We start from the raw sequence: 16,497 nt of genomic DNA, 5'->3' as shown, positions 1-16,497 counted from the left end.
GGATCACATTAAATCCTGTATTATTCAAGTTCCATTTGTGCAGGGTAGGGTCAATACCCATAATCCTTGGTGTGCTCCTAACCCAGCCAGGACGATAGGGGGGCTATATAGCAAGAAGTATAAGGTACAGGAAGAAAATATCCCTGTACCTCTTGGGAATTGGTATCATGACAGAGGTGACGCCTAGTGTTCCATCATTGGTGAGATATAGTGATGGAGTTAGGGTATGAATCCGATTGGACAAATTACAATAAAAGGCAGAGCTTAAATGACAGGCTAGTAAGGAGGTTATCATAGCAATCATTTTGTGTAAACTTTTGTAAGAAAGATTTATTTTCCCCTCCCCCTTATTAAAATAGTTTAGCAGAGTTTATACACTTACAGCAGATACATATTAAAAAAATATTCAGGAGCAACTCTGAAAGGAAGGAATTAGCTGGAGTAACTGCAGTAGATGAGGAGCGAGGCAGGCCCTAGCGGAATGGCGAATACTGAGATTTACTTACTATTCAGAAAATTGAAGGAGCAGGCAGATGAGCTCCATGTGGGTCGGCCTGTTCTAAGCCTGCCATCCGCTTCTGACCTCTCCCACTGGCTTGTGGCTTCCTGGCTGACCTTCTATGGGCTCTGCTCTCAGAGCCTGTCCATCGCGGACCAATGGCTCCCACCTCGGGTACACTTTTTTTTTTTTCCCCTCCATTTCCTTCCGATAAGTGTCTTCTCCTTGCAGGCCTACCACCACAATGGTGATCAACCTTAATGGTGATTTGGATCTCTTAGGCCTCATGGCTCTTACTTCTACGCTCTCCTGGGGATTTTCTTCTCTTACTCCATGGTCTTCCACTCCTGCCGCCAAAACTCTGCGTAGCCATGCACCGATCTCTTTATCCACCTGCTTCCTTAATTTCTTGAACAGTAAGTCCATTTCCTTACACCCCATTCCACTAGGGCCTGCCTGCTCATCATCCACCACTGTTACTGCAGCTAATTCCTTTCTTCCACTCATAATTGCTCCTTTATATATTTTTGAATTGCAAACATACGTACACACGAGAAAAAGTTTGTAAACCGCTATGATAACTACGGAAATTCCATAGTTTTTCCATGATAACCTTCTTGAATCAAAACCAGCCTTTTCTTAAATATCCATTAGAGTTCATATTCACCAATTCCTTGTCTTTTGAAACAAAATGATGTATGAATTAGACAATGAGTAATTATTGTTTAGGGTAAGTGAAACCCTGGTTTTATCAGCTAAATTAAAGGGGATAATTAGAATCGGGTGTTTAAATAATTAGGTAGATCTTCAAGTGTCAGTTACAGGAGGCCCCAACCTATATCAAGATCAGAAACATTGTGAGTTGGGTCTTCACCGTACAGGTGTGTGGAAAACTCATGCCACGATCAAAATAAATCTGAGGACCTCAGAAAAGCAGTTATTGATGCTCATCAGTCTGAAAAGGGTTACAAAACCATTTCTAAGGATTTGGGGCTCCATTAATCTACTGTCAGACAAATTGAGAAAGTTCAAGACCACAGCCAAGAGCGGTCATCCTACCAAAATCTCTCCAAGAACCAACCAGCAAATCATCCAGGAAGTCACAAAGAACGCCAGAGTAACATCCAAGGATCTGCAGAAGGAAACCACTGCTCTCTAAAAAGAACATTGCTGCCGTCGGAAGTTCCTCAAAGAGCACATAGATGATCCACAAGACTTCTGGATGTTCTCTGGACAGACGAGTCAAAGGTAGAACTTTTTGGCCTAAATGAGATATGTTGTCTGGCGAAAATCAAATACTGCATTCAAACAGATAAACCTCATCCTAACTGTCAAGCATGGTGGTGGGCGTGTGATGGTTTGGGGCTGCTTTTCTACCTCAGGACCTGGACGACTTGCCATCATTGACACAATGAATTTGGCATTGCATCAGAAGATTCTAGAGGAGAATATCAGGCCATCCATCTCTGAGCTGAAGTAAAAGTGGGTCATGCAGCAAGACAATCCTAAACAGACAAGTATATCTATAAAAGAATGGCTGCAGAAGTAATTCTGCGCTTTAGAATGGCTTAGTCAAAGCCTGGTCCTAAACCCCATTGAAATGTTGTGGCAGGACCTGAAGTGAGCTATCCATACAAGGAAGTCCTCAAATGTCACTGAATTTAAGCAGTTATGTAAGGAGGAATTGGCCCAAATTCCTCAAAACCGATGTGGGAGGCTGACCCACAGGAAATGCTTAGTTGAAGTTATTGCTGCTCAACGGGTACTGAATCTTATGGTTCACATACTTTTTCACACATGGATATTGAACGTTTGATCATTTGTGGATAAACAAATGTTGAAAAAGTATCATGTTTTTGTGTCATTTGTTTGGTCAGGTTATCTTAATCTATTATTAGAATCTAATAGGATTTTCACATATTTCAAAACTAAAATGTTAAGTGGTTAACAAACTTTTCTCATGTATGCATGTGTCACGGGACTCTAGGAGAAATATAGGACCTCGATGGCCAGAACAGCAGGGAAGGCAAAAAGTGTTCCCCGCACTCCGAATGAATACAAAAGAATCAATGATACTTGAAATGCTGATATGTATTAATGAGCAAAAGTGAAGAACATGAATTGACAGTGTGCAAAAAAAATGCAAAATGAACAGGAGGGGGAGGGATAGTGAGGGAAGGGGGAAATGTGACATCACTAAAAAGTGAGGGATATGATAAAGAAATCTCATAACGGTGAAGGAAGTGGGTGCGGTGAGACGTAGGGGGCAACGTTTCGGGGTCACTTACCCCTTCTACAGGCCTATTCCCATAGTCACCACAAAGTGGGACTAAGGTACTTCCTGCCTCCGTCACAGCAAAATCCTCCCAGTGTTAAAACAAATGCAAAAAAAGTGTCCAGGCGGATGCAAGCAGTATTAAATTCAATGAGTTATGTAATCTGACATACATGTATATATACAGTTAGGTCCGGAAATAATTGGACACTGATACAAGTTTTGTTATTTCGGCTGTGTACCAAAATAAATTCAAGTTACAGTTACATAGTGAATATGGGCTTGAAGTGCAGTCTATCAGCTTTAATTTGAGGGTATTCACATCCAAATTGGAGAAAGGGTTTAGGAATTACATCTCTTTAATATGTAGCCCCCTCTTTTTCAAGGGACCAAAAGTAATTGGACAATTCACTCAAGCTGTTTCATGAACAGGTGTGGGCTATTCCTTCCTTATTTCATCATCAATTAAGCAGGTAAAAGGTCTGGAGTTGGTTCCAGGTGTGGCATTCACATTTGGAAGCTGTTGCTGTGAACCCACAACATGCGGCCAAAGGAGCTCTCAATGCAAGTGAAAAAGGGCATCCTTAGCCTGCAAAAAAAAAAAAAAAAATCCATCAGAGAGATAGCAGGAACATTAGGAGTGGCCAAATCAACAGTTTGGTACATTCTGAGAATAAAAGAACGCACTGGTGAGCTCTGCAACACAAAAAGGCCTGGACGTCCACGGAAGACAACCGTGGTGGATGATCGTAGGATCCTTTCCATGGTAAAGAAAAACCCCTTCACAACATCCAGCCAAGTGAAGAACACTCTTCAGAAGGTAGGCATATCATTATCCAAGTCTACCATAAAGAGAAGACTTCACGAGAGCAAATACAGAGGGTTCACCACAAACATTCATAATCCTCAAGAATAGAAAGGCCAGATTTTACTTTGCCAAACAATATCTATAAAAGCCAGCCCAGTTCTGGAACAACATTCTTTGGACAGATGAAACTAAGATCAACCTGTACCAGAATGATGGGAAGAAAAAAGTATGGAGAAGGCTTGGAACGGCTCATGATCTGAAGCATACCACATCATCTGTAAAACACGGTGGAGGCAGTGTGATGGCATGGGCATGCATGGCTTCCAAAGGCACTGGGTCACTAGTCTTTATTGATGATGTGACAGTAGACAGAAGCAGCCGGATGAATTCTGAAGTGTATAGGGATATATTGTCTGCTCAGATTCAACCAAATTAAGCGAAGTTGATTGGACGGCGCTTCACTTTACAGATGGACAATGACCCAAAACATACTGCGAAAGCAACCCAGGAGTTTTTTAAGGCAAAGAAGTGGAATATTCTGCAATGGCCGAGTCAATCACCTGATCTCAACCCGATCGAGCATGCATTTCACTTGCTGAAGACAAAACTTAAGGCAGAAAGACCCACGAACAAACAACAACTGAAGACAGCTGCAGTAAAGGCCTGGCAAAGCATCACAAAGGAGGAAACCCAGCGTTTGGTGATGTCCATGCGTTCCAGACTTCAAGCAGTCATTGCCTGCAAAGGATTCTCGACAAAGTATTATAAATGAACATTTTATTTACGATTGTGTTAATTTGTCCAATTACATTTGAACCACTGAAATAAGGGGACTGTGTATGAAAATGGTTGCAATTCCTAAATGTTTCATACGATGTTTTTGTTCAACCTTTTGAATTAAAGCTGAAAGTCTGCACTTCTATAGCATCTCGGTTGTTTTATTTCAAATCCACTGTGGTGGCGTACAGAGCCAAAATTATGAAAATTGTCAGTGTCCAATTATTTCTGGACCTAACTATATGTTTAGCTGATGCCCTTAAACTGATGCATTAGACACCGAACAACCCCTTGTAGGCTAAGAGCCTGAAAACCGAGATCACATGTGTATACTACCAAGCAGTATTAAATTCAATGAATAAGGTCATCTGATATGTACTTAGCTAGTGCACTAAATATCTTACAAACCCTTGTAGGCTGAGAGTAGACCACATAAATGAGAATACTATTCATGAAAAACAGTCATTACCAATGAGTCTCTAAGGCACAAGCAGGCACCAGTCCTCAGTGTGTGAAGCTCTGTTGAATTAGATATTTGCAAGGGAAGAACCTGGTGTCTGGGAGTAAATCTCACATGATCCTGCTCCAACAGCCAGCGGGCTGGTGCAGGCAGAAACAGCAAACCCGGTGAACAGACAAGGAACAGAAAAAGGGAGAACACCTAAACTGTTAGGATATTCCTGACATTATTCTCCCCTTGTCAGGAGCATTCTCTGGACGATCCTCCAGGCTCTTCAGACCATGATGAAAGGCCAACTCAGGGTGGCCCACGTCTGGTGTTTTGTTAATAGGGAGAAGGGACTCCAAAGCCACAGGCTGTATTATTAGGCTGTATAAGTCCATCAGAAAGCTGACAGAAGGATACAATTCTCTCTTGGAATGGTTGAGTGTCAGGGTGCATCAACCAAAAAGCCAGATAATCCATGGGCAGCAAACGTGTCTTTGCTGTGGAAGTCACAGACTCGGTAGAGGGTGCATCAGATACTGATGGGCAAACAGAAGGAAATGCACGTGTTTTCAATGCGGGAGCAAAGGAGCCAGCAATGGGTGCATCAGGCACTGCAAGAAAATCCAGTAAAGGTGCATTTATCCTCATCTCTTCCTTATTGCTGGAGTGACCATCTGCATCTGGTTAAGCATTATTGACCTTGGTCCTTCTATTTTGCATTCTCTGGAAAGCAGGCTGTATCACTGCAACAGCCTTACAGATACGCTTATAAGAGTGCACAGCTTGCTTGGTTATGATTATATATATATATATATTAGGATCTGTATCTGAACTGAATCACACCAGCAGCTCTCTTCACGTTCCTGTAGCGTCTTTGTTGCTGATGCTTCCTAACATTGGACTGCAGTAGAATCACGCATCCCTTCAAGAATTCATACTTTTTTCTTTGCTGTCGCATTCGCCAAATTGACAGAAGAATGCAGGCTGCTTTAGTCTGGCAATATAGCTGACGAATTTTCATCCCTCTATGGGCGGCCTGTATGATCACAGCTGCTGAGTGTTTGTGCAGATAACGCTGTCTCTCAAGCCTTCCTTGGATGTGGACTCTGCTCTGATTTTAGAAAGTTCTAACTGGAAACATAGGGAGTTGCCTTTTTCCTTTTCCAAGGCACCCTCAGCTTCTTCCAGTGCCAATTGCATCCTTGACTTTTCTTGTATCAATAATCTATTCTCCACTTCTAATTCGTGGAGTTTCATTTCTCCATAACTGACCTGGACAGAGAACTGAATTATTTTCTTGCACTTTTTAGTTTACAGTTTCTAAACTACTGCTAAATCCTTTGAAGATCTCTTTCCATGAACGCACCTCTGAGTCAAAGTAGCAAATTCTCTCCTGAGGGGCTTTCAGTTCACTACTAAGACTGTGAACTTCTTTTTGAGACACTTCCAGCGCTGCGCCAACTTGATCCATGAAACTCTAGTCCTGGGCAGCACCAGCATATGCTTTCTCTAGCTTACTTGACATGATCACCATGTCACACTCCAACTGATGCTTTTCTTTTTCCTGGAGTACGCACTTAGCAATTGCTGTGGACAGATACTTTAGAAAGTGCAGCCTTGGCTTCTTGCTCTTTATCAAGTTGTCCATAGAGGCAATCAATCTCATTCCATGCAGATTGAAGTGCCTGAGTTAAGGCATCTTTACCTTGGTTAAAGGCATCCTCTATTTTCAACTACTCCTGGAATGATTCTGTTAGACGCCTTAGACTGCAGCATATCCCTGTTTCCTTCTTACACAGACTTTCCTGATGTAGAAGGGTCATCCTTAATTCCTTCTGCAACTTCCACTGTAACCAGATAACCTCATTTCTTTGTCTTTCTCTTTGCCATGAGAAGCACTGAAGAATCAGTGGTACTGTGTTCACATTTATTGCTCAAGACTTCTTTCAAAGTAGAAGCCATAGATATAGACATGGGGAAACCAAGCTCCCCAAGAAAACAAATAAAGAGGCAATGTGTCTTTAAAGCAGAAGCATAGGAGTGAACAACAGAAATATCAGGCATAAAAAGGGAGACCCAAGGCAGAAGAACTGGCCTTTACATTTGAAGCCTTCATAGAAATGTCACACATTGCAGGAAGCAAAAAAAAGGGGAGAAAGTAGAGCTACTCACTATCCTAAAATTATTAAATAAACAATACAAAGTAAAGTGTAAATAGAGGAAGATTAAAGAGTCCAATATAGGTATACTTAAGTCCAGCAGCCAGAGTCCAGGAGGGAGTTCCACGTCCCTCCAAATGTGAGCAGAGAAGAAAAAAGTGTCCTCTGGCACATTCACTCGGGTATAGTTTATGATGATAGTCCAGATAAATGCAAAAGATAATAATATATTAATAAAAGTTATATACCTACTAAACTACTTATAATAAAGTGCTTGCACTTACAAATTAATTGTGGCTTGTACACATTGTACACAGACGGGAGTTCAGGCGCCATATTTTGGAGCATGTTGGTTCCATACGTAATCATCTGGAGACTCCCCTTGCACGCCATTTTAATGATATGCATAACGGCGTTACCAGTCATCTCCGTTTCTGTGGCATAGATGGGGTTAACATCGGGCCCAGAAAAGGAGACTGGAACAAAGTATTACTACAAAGGGAGAGCCGTTGGATCTATGATCTCCACACTGACTCTCAATGGCTTAAAGCTGCAGTTCAGTCTTTTTTTTTTTTTTAATTATTTTTTTTACTTCAATAGTTTCATGTGTGCAATCTCTAATTACCTAAAGAACTGTATAGCTGCCAGTCAATTCGTTCTCCATGTATTGATCGGCAAAATTTGGAAAGATCTTTAGAGATGGCATATGTTTTTCTTCTGCTTCTGTCACTCAGTGGAAGCTCATGAATATTCATGAACACTCCTGCACTGACATGTGCTAGAGGGAGGGCAGGGCTGACAAAGGGGTGTGCCAGGGCTTGTGATAAAACATGAAGGGGCAGTGCCTTAGTAAATGGTTGTTAAAATAGAATACAAGAAAATTGGTCTTTCAAAGTTGTTTTTTAAAAACAGAAAATGCTAAAAGTATTTTTTCTTACTACAGAACTGATTTATTAAAAAAAAAAAAAAACACATGCAGGACTGAACTGCAGCTTTAAATGAAGGCTTCCTACTTACCCCCTTCCTGTAGGGTTCACTGTTTGAACTAAGTCAGGCTATGGCATTGTTTATATATCAGTACATATAGTATGCATTGCTCCCATTAATCTGACATTTTATTTTGTCCAGCACAATTTGTCCAGTTTGGGGCTTTTTATTACTATTATTTCACAAATCATACCACCATGATTGTGATTTTACTGTCTCTATCAGTGTTGCTGTTTTTTAGTAGTAACTCCTCCCCTGTTCATTCTCCCCACGCAGCAGAGATACATAAATAGTGGCTGCTGTGAGGAGGGAGGACTTTACCCTCTCATGAAGAAGCTGATGCGAAATGGACGTCAGAGGGCAAGCGACATGACGTCACGCACCGCGACACGCACCATGGCTGCCTGCTGATCGAGCCAGGCTTGTTTTTCCTCCCGAGGGAGCAGCGTAGAGCGGTTTACACACAACCATCAGGCTTAAGCGACATTGCGGATCATGCTCCCATAGGGACAGCTCAGATAAGTACAGAGGGTCATCTTTCCTTCTGTTCTTTCCTCTCCCCCCTTTGTGAAGTAGGGGTATGTTTTTGAGGGACAGGAGATAGGAGCTGAATATCCGCTTGGCAGATTCTAGTATACTGCCACTTTACCCTGCAGGGAAAGTATATGTTGGTGTGTAGGGACTTCCACACTCTCTTTCTCTTCCCTGTGTGCAGTTACAACAGCCAGGGCCAGCATTATGCAGGGGTCTCTGTCATTATTGCTTACAGATTGTGTCTGCCTGCTAGCATTTACAGTTATGTTTGTACCCAGATTTGTAGTACTATGCTAGGATGTTTAAATGAGATCATCTGTGATTTATGCCGATATGGCTAATGTGTGTACACCGCTGTGGTTCTTCTTGCGGAGCCTATAGGAACCAATAACCCTGTGTTACATTCTATCTGCATCCACTACATTGGGTCTTACGTGATAAGTGGGCTGTCTATGCTAGACAGTCAGTGGGTTATGTGTGTAATGGCTGGACCCCCCCTGTCTGACCCACCCAATCTCACATTGGCCCGTGTGGTCTAACCGGTCCCCATTACAAGGTCATGTGTGGTGGTGCACCTGCAAGTAACAGGACTCCTGAGTCTCCCGCTTGGTGTTATAGAGGATGGCAGCAGGACAGGTATCTGAGGTAGTGGTTACGAGTCCAACTTCATGTGCAGCGCCTCCACCTCATCAGGATCTATGCTTCCGCAGGGAGATGGTCCTGGTGAGGAACTCCTTCTCGGTGGTGACTGCCACTGCAAAGTAATCTCACACTCACACAGCGGCGGTATCTTTGAACATGGCATCTTTATTGTGGATTGGGATGTAGCAGACTGCCCCATGCAGCTGCCGGCTCTAGCCGCACATCTCTCCGTGCTGTCCCTTTGCCAGGTACGCCCTCCCGTATTGAAGTGGGATTCCCTTTCTCCTAGGGAGATCACCACTGCGCCAGGTCCCTGGACACAGTGTGGCTTAGACAGACTTGATTGGTCACTCTGCTACCGCTAGTTACAGCACTAGGGTCACAAAAGTATTCCTCCAATCCCTTATGCAGGAGCATACATTTTACCAGCTGCTTCACACAACTGCTGGCTAACAACAACTAACTGACAGTGCTGTGCCCTTTATACCTCAGGGGGCAGGCGCATCTCTGATGTCACTATCCAGGGACTCAGAGCATACAGCCACTCCCTTCCTTACACAGGGCACCACACCAGTGTGTGAGGGAAAACCTCCATAACTACTGTTGGCAGGCCTGTACTTACCAGGACTTACTGCCAACAGGGAAGATGTACGCAGTCATTATTATGCATGGCTACATACTCCCCCTGGTTAATACCCACCGTCCCGGCTGGGACCTAAATTTGGTGTACCTTGCGCCAGGAAACACTGCAAAAGAACACACAAATAACATGGCAAACATTATCACATTGTCATAATAATGTAAACACATCTCACTCACTGACCAGCAGGGAGCGCTAAAGAAACAGCAGACCACTATATTCTGGGACTCAATGATAATGTCGAGGGTCTGGCTTCTTCACCTCCCGCCCCGCGGCATCATGCACAGTCACACTGTATTCCCGTGGTAACCCTCGCTCATTGCAATATACCACTTTGTGCATGTACACACTGCGTCCTATCTTCCAGACCCGCATAAGTTGAGACACCCTCTGCTCGGCCTGCATTCCTTTAATGGCTCCCCCTTTATCTACGATATAGTGCTGAATATCGTTTTTAAGCCACCTTTCTCTATTCTCCTCTATTTCTCTCATTAGAGGTTCCGGGACATAGGGATATTCAAGCCCATGCGACCTTCTGTATTGAGCCACAATAACCCGTTCCGCTCGGCAAGTCCTGGTCAACCTACTTTGGCCAGCCGATCCGGGCAGCACCCATGACAGGGGCTCATCTGTCTCTACAGGGTCATCTAGCCCTGCGGATCCCCTTGGGATAATAAGGCCTGCCTGGATGCGGTCCCACCTTACCCTTAGGGCCCTAAGGTATGCCTCGTCATCAAAGTCCCCGGCAGCCCACCAGTGATCAACCACCCCCTCCCTCTCTAGGATAAATCGGGTGCGGTCGAACCAGGCTACATACCCCTCGTACAACGGGGCCCACCACCTAGTCTCCTTCCGTTCTTCGGAGCTAGGTTCTATAGACTCCTCTATCGACTCCTCATCAGGCCCACCCGAAGATACCCCGGACGTACCCTCAGATCGCCCCACTTGGCTCTTACTCTGTGACCAGTGTCCGCCCTCCAGACCCAGCGCACTATACCTCTCACTGGCCATTGACCCACGTCGAGAAATCCTCCCTCCACCCTCCGATCCATCATCGGACGTTCCCCAGTCCAGGCTTCCAGTCCGTTCTTGGATAGGACCCCGGGAATCCCCTGACGCCCCCAAACTAGAAGTGGACCCGAATGACGGAGTGACGGGGACTGGGGCTTTAACTATGGCCTTGGGGCTAATTTTGGGAGTGGACGGGGTTGAGGGACGGGACCGAACGGTAGGTATTGACAGGGTTACGACCTGCTCTCCAGCAATACCTGCCTTGAGTTCGCCACAAAGTCCTTTCTTGACTCCAGCAGCTGGGCTTCTTGCTCTCCGGCTCAAACGCCCGCTCCCCCGGGTAGTAGGGGATCGACTTCCGCTGCTCGACCGCAGAGGCGCTAGCACCTCCCACTCGATGCTGCTCTGGTCATCCGGAATCTCCTCTGCGCACGCACGTGCTTTGACGCCATCTTGGGTTGGATCCCCAATCGGGATCTCTTCCTCCACGAGGACATCTGGCAACGCCCGTCTGCTGCGCGATCTAGTCTGGCTCTGGACTCGCTCTTCCTTCTCCTCCACCCCCTTATTCTGCGATAGGCACGGTGTCGTCTTATTACCTCGCAGGGTCGGGGTGGATCGACCTCCTTCCGATCCACTAGTCACCACGGCAGTGGGACTCCGGCGATCGGGTAGTCGCGGTACAGGAGACACTCTACTCTGCGTCTCTACACCACGGGGAATGGCATCTCTCCATGGCGTACCAATAGTATGACAGTCTCTTTCTCTGACCATCGCACTCGACAGCCCAGCACACTCCTCGTCCGAGGATCCCAACCCGCAGTTCGGTCTGGGCATCCCAGTAGGAGACCGGCGATGGACTCCTCGGTGATCACCTCTCCGATGGCTGGGTTTCTCCGTCGGGAGCACCGAACATGACTCCGACTCCGCGGGACCTGCACTCTCGTTCCATAGTGTTCCCGGCTGCTCGTCGATCGGCATCGGGACATTTCCTGCTACTCCCACCGCTTGTACCGGTACAAAAGTGGTCATGGGCCACATGTACTGCAGTCCACAGTGGGGGCATCGGGCCTCACTGCCCACGGCTCCGCCCGGCAGTCTGCACTGCAGGCAAAGACACACCCTCCACACGGATGACCAGGAAGCCTCCTGGAGCCGAGTAGGGATGCGTAGAGATCACCGGACTCTGGTCCACTTTATCAGCAACTTCAGCCATATTCACAAGCGGAGGCACTCGTTCCAGAGGTCTGTACTGGTCAAGGGCTCTTCGCAACTGAAGGGCAGGGGCGGGTTTGGCAACCCCTCCTCCATCTTTCTCCATCGATATCCGGTGGAACTGCAAACCACTCCCCCTGGTTGAAACTAGGGGGATGTCTCGTAGACTTGTAGGCTGACCCAGCACAGGGGCGGAGTGAGTCATAGTCCATGAGGGCGCGGCTCCAGCTTTCGCGCCAAACTCCCCATCGGGGTGGAGTTTTCTCGTTGGCGCCAATCCTGGCCAACAATTAGCAAACTGGAAAGTTGCAAGACTTTCTGCAGTTGGCCCACGCGGTATCCCGGGAACGCGGGAACTGCCATCTTGGTAAGTATTGTCCTTTTTCCCATTTGAGGTAGCGTCTGGCTGTTTGTTAATTGGGGTATAACAAAGTCCATTTCGTTCCTCCCATCTGATAATACTTTCAGGCTCATTATTCTCAGGGGTATCATCCCGAGAACAAAAACATGATAAACACGGCGCAGCCACGGCTTTCACGCCATTCCAGAGCAAACACACAAGAGTCTCTCCTGTAGCTTGTTCTTCACCCACGCACAGTTCATATGCGTGTTCTTCCTCTGACCGCAATCCTGGACCTTCTACTCTGTGCAGATCCTCCATTCTTGCGGTTCTCTCTCCCCGCCATCCTGGACCTTCTACTCTGTGCAGATCCTCCATTCTGATGGGTCTCTCTTGATCGTTGAACACTGAGTTCTTGTACATGGAGCTCCGCTCTGCGGGGCAGCTACCACATCCGTACAATAAACATGCCTTGTGCACCACCTTGTGTACCTAACGTAGATCTGACTCGTGTTTGCACTACCTCAGGCTAGGCTCACTCTTTCTGTGTCTACTGTAACGCTTTCCTCCAGTCTGTGCTCCTTGGTAAGTGGTCTGGAATGGAGACTAGAGTACTCTGGCTCTTCCATGCAGTACTTTGGGCGTCGACCTACTGTTGGCTAGCCTAGTGCGGACCCTTCCAGAATTCCTGCCCTAAGTTACCAGTTTACCCCTTTAGGCGTCCCCCGCTAGTACTACCTCAAGGCGACTAGAACAGCAATAGCCCCCTGCTCCAGACTCACTAACCCCTAACGGATCCCAAGGCGTCTGTGCAGCCTGCAGCTCCCCGACTACCCCTGCTTCCGTCCCACGCAGCACAAAGTGGCAGCAGACACTTTCCCTGTTTCCTAATGTGTGCCTAGCAAAAACCTGTCCTGTTAACAGGTCTCTCAGCAGCGCCTCCAATTGTAACGGCTGGACCCCCCTTGTCTGACCCACCCAATCTCACATTGGCCCGTGTAGTCTAACCGGTCCCCATTACAAGGTCGTGTGTGGTGGTGCACCTGCAAGTAACAGGACTCCTGAGTCTCCCGCTTGGTGTTATAGAGGATGGCAGCAGGACAGGTATCTGAGGTAGTGGTTACGAGTCCAACTTACTTCATGTGCAGCGCCTCCACCTCATCAGGATCTATGCTTCCGCAGGGAGATGGTCCTGGTGAGGAACTCCTTCTCGGTGGTGACTGCCACTGCAGAGTAATCTCACACTCACACAGCGGGGATATCTTTGAACATGGCATCTTTATTGTGGATTGGGATGTAGCAGACTGCCCCATGCAGCTGCCGGCTCTAGCCGCACATCTCTCCGTGCTGTCCCTTTGCCAGGTACGCCCTCCCGTATTGAAGTGGGATTCCCTTTCTCCTAGGAAGATCACCACTGCGCCAGGTCCCTGGACACAGTGTGGCTTAGACAGACTTGATTGGTCACTCTGCTACCGCTAGTTACAGCACTAGGGTCACAAAAGTATTCCTCCAATCCCTTATGCAGGAGCATACATTTTACCAGCTGCTTCACACAACTGCTGGCTAACAACAACTAACTGACAGTGCTGTGCCCTTTATACCTCAGGGGGCAGGCGCATCTCTGATGTCACTATCCAGGGACTCAGAGCATACAGCGACTCCCTTCCTTACACAGGGCACCACACCAGGGTGTGAGGGAAAACCTCCATAACTACTGTTGGCAGGCCTGTACTTACCAGGACTTACTGCCAACAGGGAAGATGTACGCAGTCATTATTATGCATGGCTACATGTGTATTCATTTATTCACCCATCTACTGTCTATGTTCCTTTATAGGATAACACGGCTATTATGTAGGGTGAGCAGTGGTTACTTACCATCATTATTGGATGTTTGCGCATTTACATATGCAGGTTCTCATTACTGGCTCAAGGCAAGAATTACGCAACCATCACAATCGACTTTATTGACATGGTTTATTGTTGGCACTGTATGTGACGTTCATTAGAAGCACTTGTCAGCAAGTTGTTACTCGATTTGTCTGCACCCACTTACCTGGGCTTCTACAGGATGCCCTGCCGGTTGCGCTGACTACACCGGCTTTCATCATTATAGTTACATTTTCACTTTATGGATATAGCATTACTTATTTCTAGGCATTTATAGCACTCACTCTGTACCTATCTGGTTCCGATATTTTAATATATACCTAATAAATTTGGTTTTAATTTACCCATTCCTCACTACATATAGGACCAGATTATTGACTCCGCCTGTATATCTCTAATTAGACAGGGCAGTCTCCCTCCACAGATCTTGAGTGCATTATAAAGGGACTTACCGGGTGGCAGTGCCTTTGCTCCACCTGGTTTTTCCTCCTTTTGTTGCCCATTTACTTACCCTTTTGCACCAATCTGTTTTTTGACCTTTGGTCAATTTAGGTTGAGCGGGTTTCAATTCTTTTTTGCTCTGTGGTGTATACAGACACACCAAATACAATCCTATTGGAGGCACTAAATAGTGTGCTTCTACCAAATACAAAATGTTAACCACATTTTTCACTGAAATAAAATTGTGGGTGTATTCAACCTCTCCAAAAAAACTAAGCGATAGGTGTATATCTTTTTTTTTATATAAAAGGAGGTGCCTCAAAGTTATAATTCAATGAAAAAATAGTGATTTGTAGGAGTGTTCCCTTTAAAAATTCACAAAGTTCAAAACAGTCCAGAGTCTTCAGCAGCTGCTTCAGTTTACCATGGAGCATGCGCTTTAGATTGGAATTGGTCAAAGTACCATTTTAATACATAATAAAAAGAATGAATAAAATATTGCACACAAAAGGTGCAAAAAATCTGTGAATGCAGAAATATCTATGTAGGCATTCTCCCTGCAGAGTTTGATCACCACTGTGCATATCCCTCTCCAGAGTATCTCAGCAGAGACTGAAAGTCCTGCTTTCAAATCGCTTTTAATCACACCCTTGAGTGCAATATTTTATCATTTTTACAATAATGTATTAAAATTGTACTTTACTATGTAAATACAAATGAGAAGTAGAGCACAGCCAAAAAGGAGCAAGGAGAGGATCCAATAAATGCCAAAAAATATTTAATGGAGCAACCAAAACAGAGGATAACCTCCTACGCGTTTTGAACTGGAAGTTCTTTAGCAAGGAGTAAAATACAAATGTCTGGCAGTCCCTTTTTAAAGCTGAAACCCGTTCTCCATTTCGCACCAAAACAGCGTCATGACGTACATTCCGGTACGCATGCGCACCATTCAGTAGGGTCCCCTGACGTCAGCGCTGCTCCGGGAGAGAAGTGGAGACGGAGACGCAAAAGGGTAAAAAGAGAAACAAAGGCAAACCTGTACCAAGATATCGGTGTCTCCAGGTGCATGACCGGATTAAGTCCGCCCCTCGCTGTACTAGACAAGGAGGAGGAGACCACCAAACCACATCCCTGGCGTGAAGAGAACCAATAGTTAATACAGAACACCAAGAATGAAATGATGCAATTAAAAGAACCTTGCAACAACAAACAATACAACATTCATAACTTGACACAAATTAAAAGGACTGCACAAACATAAGCACACAAAAACCTAATAAAAAGGCATAAAGAAGAACCATGATAAGTTTAAAAACAAAGAAAATTACAATTACATGTGTGTTTAGCAAAAAATCCTCATACTAATTTAATGGTGATTCATCAGTTAATTAATGAATATAAAATAAGAATTATTTGCTCAAATTGAAAAAAAACAACAACAAAGATTGACTATATAAACACAATATCACTACTAAATAATAAAAACATATAATACAAATTTAATCTTGATAAATTCAACATTAAATATAACCTCTTAAGGATAATAATTAAAAAAAACTCAACAAAAGATCCTACCATAATTGAAAAAAAGTGAAAGCATATCTTCATATGAGTGATAATGAAAAAAAATCATATAAAAGTGATAATGAAATTTTTTTTAGTTGCATAAATGAAATGTTACTAACACACTAATAAATCTATATCAAGTTTAAATGCAAAAGTATAAAATTGAAATGAATAACTGAAAAAATTAAACTGATTGTCTGTTTCAGAAAATGACCAAGATTCCAATCTACATTCATCCCCGCAGGGAAGCGTGTTCTCAAAATGA

Source organism: Ascaphus truei, chromosome 2 (assembly GCF_040206685.1).
Source record: "Ascaphus truei isolate aAscTru1 chromosome 2, aAscTru1.hap1, whole genome shotgun sequence".
In the NCBI taxonomy this organism is placed as follows: domain Eukaryota; kingdom Metazoa; phylum Chordata; class Amphibia; order Anura; family Ascaphidae; genus Ascaphus; species Ascaphus truei.
This window is presented reverse-complemented; position numbering follows the sequence as displayed.